General features: G+C 47.0%; 1 non-coding gene across 1 annotated transcript; it reads right to left on the bottom strand.

Annotated features, from left to right (window-relative positions):
• Positions 1 to 6,882: 6,882 nt before the first annotated feature.
• On the bottom strand, positions 6,883 to 6,954 carry TRNAT-CGU. Its single transcript has one exon. It is a non-coding gene; the product is annotated as a tRNA-Thr (tRNA).
• Positions 6,955 to 6,971: the final 17 nt, after the last annotated feature.

The following is a 6,971-nucleotide window of genomic DNA, read 5'->3' as shown; positions in this document are numbered from 1 at the left end:
TTCGAGCTGTTTGGCAGCCAAAGGGCTAATATATTAATAACATTAGCCCAGAACAATAATCATGGAACAATAGATTCTATCACTTCTGAAAATAGCCCTGTTTGGAAAAAAGAAAACACTTTTACAAGAGCCACTAACCCGCTGTAGCAGCTTCTTTATAGGTCTCCACAGAGGCTTCACAAAGCGGGAGGCTGGTGTGGTACCTCCAAAGTCAGGAGGGAGCTTCTGCAGTGGGAGACAGGACTGTGTGCTGCTGACTGGGACGCATTTACGGCCCGTGGATGCATTTTGGCCTAGGTGAATGCATGCATTAATGTGAGCTTTTCTTTTCTTGATCCTGCCTATGCTTATGCAACATCTTTCTCTGCAAGTAGACCCATTGATTTGTTAACTTGCCAGCGTGTGGTACTTAGCAGCCTGTAAGCAAGCATGGCTTGTAGCCAACAGCTTGGTATTTCAGCACCAAACCTTGCTGACAGAGACTGGATTGACAAAGAAGTAAAACTTGAACACAAGGTAGTGAGAGAAATCATTGAAACTCCACTGCTGGCACTGGATGAAACCCGCTGGTCTTCACCTGAAAATACGAATCCATGCTAGAGACCCAGAGCCACTTTTTTTTTTTTATCAGAACAAAAGGAATAGTAAGTTTATGATTAAAAGTTCCGAAATGTGCAAATATGATGTACTGCAAGGAGCTGGCCTGACCCCATGTACCTCTGCGGGAGCACTGAGCAGCCAAATCCATTAAGGATTTATAGAAACCACAGTCCTTGTGAGATCTTTGCTGTGACCTGGTTGTTCAGCTCCAAGCACCCATGTAACGTCCTTGAGCTCCAGCCCCTGGCCACCACTCAGGGCTAACTGTTCTCTGCTCACTGGCCAAGGCTCTGTCCCTCCAAAAAACCTCTGGAAAATTGTCAATGCAAGATGAATGCCCCACCGTAATCGGGGCCTTCATATTTGAAGCATGTGTGCTTGTGTGTATATGGGAAGAGGATAAAATCTCAGGACTAACAGGCTATGATTAAGTTCAGAAATAATGGTTTCCTGTTCAAACACAGAGCTACATCTCTTCTTAGTACAACTACCTCATCCCCAATTGTGTCTATTAAAGACAATTACTGGGGGAGACAGATATGTGTAACCAGATGTGGAAACAACGACCATGTTATGCACAGTGCCATATGCAGTTTAAATTCTTTGGGGCTGAACAAGTTACAGATAAAAAAACTGTGTGTGCGTGTTTGTGTACAGAGGAGCAGCTGTCAATGGGGAAATCCCCTTAGCCCACTTTAATCCTACGTGCCACAATCCCCAAGGATCAAACAAATGCACTAACATTATTTACTGTAATGCTCTCTCCCTGGGGGGCTTCAGTCCATGAGATCCACTCCAGCATTTGCAAGTTCCAGTGAAACAGGCTGCACACTCTATATTTGGTAGCTCCAAGTACTCGTTCGGTTGGTCCTGGAGTGATGAAAGGCCAGGAGCCAGGAATTCAGCTCAAGCAGAGGCAGACAGGCAGCGGGCTTGGAGCAGGAGCTCATTCTTCACTGCACAGAACTTACATGGGTACCAAGGCATCGCAGTGACTGCTGAGAGGGGACAGCGTGCGCAGGACTGTACAAGAAGCTTTCTTAAAATTAAAGATGCTGCCACAGTATTATTCCTCCCATCTACACACTGGGAATATGAAGCGAGGCTTTAAAACCAGCTATGCCAGTAAAGCTTCACGTGTCTTCTGCTCTCCTTTCCCTATGATGCAACACGTGTTTGAACTCGGGTACGATCCCTGTGAAATTCATGTCAAGGATCCCATCGATTTTGATGCACAATCCTCACAGTCCCAATAAGGCTGTGGCAGTGCAAACAATGCCAACAAACTCCTACGACCATTTGGGTTCAATTGATGGCCACAGTGCCAATAACAGCAATAACACACAAAAGTTGAAGGCTGGGGCTCCCAAGAACCCTCTGACATATTTACAATGCTGGCTGGTTGCTCCATCTCTTTCTTGAGCTTCCCATCTAAGTTTATTATAGCTTCTCCAAAGACAGTAAACATTAAATTCTATATTAGGCTGTCCTTGCCTTGAATTCATATACAGTTTAAATTCTTTAACTGAGATGACCGTACCAGCTCACTCGTACAGTTTGAATTACTGCTGCCACAAATGAGATGGCAGCCACGGTCACAGGGAGCAGCGCCCTGAAGATGCCGCTGCTGTTAGTACAGAGGCGGGTTTGCCCACAAGTCTTTCAGGCAGCAGCAAACAGCACAAGCATCAAAGGCAAAGGAGTTTCACAGCATCATGGGAGGGCGCCCAGCACTGTGTCTGGGCAGCTTTTGAATGCGTCCACAGCCTCCCTGGGCAACCTGTCCCAGTGCTCTGCCACCCTCACTTGAAAAAGCGTTTCCTGATGTTCAGACAGAACCTCCTGTGTTTTGGTTTGTGCCCATTGCCACTTGGCCTGTTTGTTGTTGATGCTGCTTGCACTGCTGACATGATGTCTCAGGCTGGTCTCTGAAGCCTGGCTTTGTCACCATAATCGCCAGGCCAGCACAGCTGTATTGAGTTGAATGCAAGGGAAATTACTCTCCATAATACGAGATTCATATAAGGGCTAATATTTCAGAAGCTATATTAATCCAACATCTGACTCCACTCCCATGGCACTGCATTTACAAATATATCTCATCAGCTCCAATATAATTTTTCTCCAATTTACACCAATGTCACAACAAAAGCTATACTCATGTTACTGTCCTCCACCCTCAAGCAGCTTGCTCATTGCTGTGAACTTCACCCGGCGGCAAAAGCCGGTGGGTGCTCACGTGGATAAGGAGAACCCCATGCACAAACGTCCCAGGCCTGGGCTCGGGGCCCCTGCTTCATCCAGTTTACGGTCAGGAACAAGAAAAAGCACCCAAGAGAGAAAGGAAAAAGAGCAGGGCTTCTAGGACCAGCAGGCCCTGCGCTGCTGAGGTTAAACAGACTGCAGAGGAGATGAGATTAGAAATCTCCCATCTAATCCCCCTTGCTCCTCCTTCCTCACATAACCGAAGTTCGTCTCAGACACGCTGCCTGGAGTGCAAGCCAGCATCTGCCGGGCTTCACAGAAGTGGTTGCTGCCATTCAGCACCACTTATTCCATTTAAATTCTGTTTTCACAGGTTCCCTTGGGAAACCAAGGCACAGGGCACTGTTCTGCACTCCGCCAGCATGGCAGCGAGGATTCCTGCCCCTGCTCCTGTGTGCCTACAGAGCTCATTCACAAAATCCTGCTGCCATCACTCACGACGTTACCCCTTGCTCTCAGGGGAGCGTCAGCAGCCCCCTGTGCCAACCCCTTCATCCACCCCAGTCAGGGAGGCACCCCGGGACATTGTCACTGGTATTGAATTATAGACGACAGTACCATCCTCAGGACTGGGCCCCAACTTGCTACTCCTGTACCAAACCAAAATACACCTGGGATCCTCACAGAGGAACTCCACAACAGCTCCCCTCCTCATGTTTCTGGAGAAGGGGACACCAGTAACGCTGCCCCTTGAACACAGAGTGAGGAGACTCTGCCTTTCCTACAGCTGCCATAAACAGTTTTCAGAGGCAGGGGGGAACTTTCTTATCTCCCATCCCACTGTCATTTTTGAAATTATTGAATACTGCAGCAGTCAATGGATTACTATTCACAAACACGTACCTGCTCCTCCGGCAGAACAAATCGAATAATTTCTGTTTCTGCTCGAGCCTTCGGCATGCAGACAAAAACATTTTTTATTCATCAGTGGTAAAAGGCTACAGCCATTTGACTTTAAACACAGACATGCTTCTGGGCTCTCTTCCAGGAAGTCTGTGTCACCCAGGCTTTAGATCGATATGTTTGTCTGCAAAGTCACCCTTTTGATCTGTAATTTTTCATTTTGACACAAGAAATGCCTTTTGGTCAAACTTCAGCAGTCCATTAAATTCCAGGCATAATGGAAACGGGAATCACATTGCTGTAGCCATGTGAAAATTTCCACAGTTTGGGGTTTATTTACTCATGGGTTAATTTACTCAGCCATATATTTGAGATTCAGACAACACTGCAAATACTGTTCTCCTGCCTCATCCAAGACCACTGCCTCCTCCCCAGCTGATTGTTGGTGGCCTCACCCGCAGTCGCAGACATATAAAATACTTTGTGCATTTGGCTGTCTAATCTGCAAGAAACGTTATCGCAGTTTTGTATCGCAGACACTGAGCATCCTCCCAGCGTGGCCCTGCTGCTCACCGTGTCCAAAGCTGGGACACCAGCCCATGACCCTGGCATGCCACACTCTATTTGCACAACTTGGCACATGTCTTTCCTTTCAAAGTTCAAGGTTTCAGGGCTTGGGTTGTTGTTGGAGTATTTTTTCCTCCATATTTTTTTTCCCCTCAGTTTTTCTCAGCAGTCCCATGAGGAGTTACCAAAGACAATCCAACACTTTATTAATGGGACAGGCAGATCTGAACAGCCTCTGGGACGATCCTCCTGCACGGCTCCGCACCGCAAGGTCTGAGCACGGCTTTTGAATGACCTCACTGCTATTTCTGCAGCAGACACAGCTCCTCCTGTGTTGCTAACACACTGGGTTTTCACTTGCTGAAGTCTGACCCTAGGGACAACACAACAGACACTCGGGAGAGTTGCAAAGCACTGAAAGTGTTATTATAAACCAAAGAACATTATGCTTTTAGTCTCCATTCTTACCTTTCAAAAGCAAGCATTTTCTGTCAGCCTCTCAAAAATACATGTAACGCACAACACAGAAATACTGCTGTTATAATCGATTGCTTTTCACACCTATTTTAAAGCAGTCATGAAGATGTCTGGATTCTGAGTAACTGGTTTGTCAAACCAGAAAGGTCAGGAAATTCTCTATCTAAATATGGCCAAGATTTTCAGCTGTAACACGTTTTTTAAGCACATTAATTGTAATGTGTTTTGATTAGGTAATTAAAAGGGGTCTTATTTTAAACCTCATTTAATAACTTCTCAGTTAATAAAGGCGCTATATTCAGAGGGAGACTGCTCAGTATTTTCTGGAATAAAATCAAAGATCTCGCAGCAAAACCAACAGCCCTGAAAAGATGGTCCTGAAGACTGGAGGAAAATACCTGTGCCCTGGGACCGGTGAGTCTATGAAGAGCTGAGGAGCCTTGAAGACAACAGCACGAGCAGGACAGCACACACAGAGCTGTGTGTTACAGAACGGAAAGGATGGACAAGATGAGCTTGCTCCATGAGAGGAGATGGTGCAGAGCTTTCCCGTGGTGCCAGGCAACGACCCTGCAAACGACCTACCCCACAGGACACCGGGAGTTAGAAATGAATATTCCAGCTCTGCAGAGACTGGAGTTAAGCAATGTGCAATGTGGATGTGTAATGGGCACAGAAAAGAGCAATGCCAGAGCTTTACTGACATATCTGGCTCCTAGTCCTGGGTTCATGGCACACGTCTGGGCAAGACTCAACTGCTCAGGTTTGTGGGATGGCAAGACTGTTTCAGGAAGGAACGCGGTTTCACAATTGGTTTCAACTGGAAACAAACCCACAGAATTTTGAAATTCTCTGCAAAAGCTGCAAGACGGCTTTTGAATCATTAGAAACATTTTGGTTTGACATTCTGATGAGAGACATTGTAGAACAGAAAAAAAACCCCAGTCAAAATAGGGTGTTTCAAAGCTGGAACTTTCATCCTCAAAAGCCTCCAAACAAAGCTGACAGGATTTTGACAGCACTGCATTTTCCAAGTAAAGTGGCATCTACATTTTTCTAAACAAATTCTAAACTGCATTTCCTGTTTTTATATAAAAATGTACTATGGCTTTTTTGTGCGTGTAGCTTGCTAATAACACTGTACAACCATTTTGTACAAACCTCCCCAGACACCTTACAAGGACACACACACGCTTCCACTGCCTACTGAGAAAGACAAACAGCCTCCTATCAGCCAGACCCAGGCTAAGTGTGGCACATTAAACAGCAAAACCCAGCTTTTTCTAAGCATCAAGAGAAGCAGATAGTTTTTTGGAAGAGGCGTCTCAGCTCTTCCCAGGTATCTGGTTATTGTGATTTTGCAATGAAATGATTCTATTCTTTACGCTGTATGAAAGCGACGATAATCAAAGTGATGTTATACAGAGCCAGCAGCAATGCCCTCGCATGTGTGTAAAGCTTTGCACAGCTCTATATATTAAGAGCCAAGTAAGCAAGGTCAGTTCTGGTGCAAATAGCACAACTGCACTAAGCTTTTCATAGCTGCATTTGTTTATTCCAGAATTTGGGCTCCCTCTACCATTTAAGGGCTCTGTATGTGAGAATTACATCAATCCCAACACCTGTAGAGAGGGATTCATCACTTCCACGCTCACCAAACACTTCCTCCACAGCAACACAGTGCAAACACCAGTTTTATTTTAACTATGATTCATCGCATTCAAGACAACTGTCCTGACGCAAAAATACAAAGAAACGCCTCCCGCAGAAGTGGTTTCCGAGCACCTTAGCACCGTGGGATGCACAGGAGAACACTTCATCAGAGCCGGACCCTTCCTTCCCACGGCCGGAGCCTTCAAGCTCACAGCCTGCACCGACGCCTTCCTTGGGCTCACCACAAGCTCCGCGCTAAAGACCCGCGAGGACCGCGGCCACTCCACTACCTCCACGGCAGAAATCTACGGGGATTGAGGCCACCGCTCCGGGGCTGCTGTCCCGCTCCCCGGGAGCGCAGCGAGGCCCCGGAGCAGATCTTCGACCTCCGCGGCCGAGCGCAAAAAGTGGCCGCAAACAAGGCGGCATCCGCGGTTTCCCCGCGGTGGAGCTGCCAGCGCACCGCGCTACCTCGGCAGGCACGGACGGGGTTCGAACCCGCGATCTTCGGTTTACGAGACCGACGCCTTACCACTTGGCCACCGCGCCTGACGGGCTAGCAGGAT

This window comes from Mesitornis unicolor, unplaced genomic scaffold, assembly GCF_000695765.1.
Source record: "Mesitornis unicolor isolate BGI_N332 unplaced genomic scaffold, ASM69576v1 Scaffold36889, whole genome shotgun sequence".
NCBI lineage: Eukaryota > Metazoa > Chordata > Aves > Mesitornithiformes > Mesitornithidae > Mesitornis > Mesitornis unicolor.
Note: the sequence above shows the minus strand (reverse complement) of the source record. Positions and strands in the feature narration are given on the sequence as shown.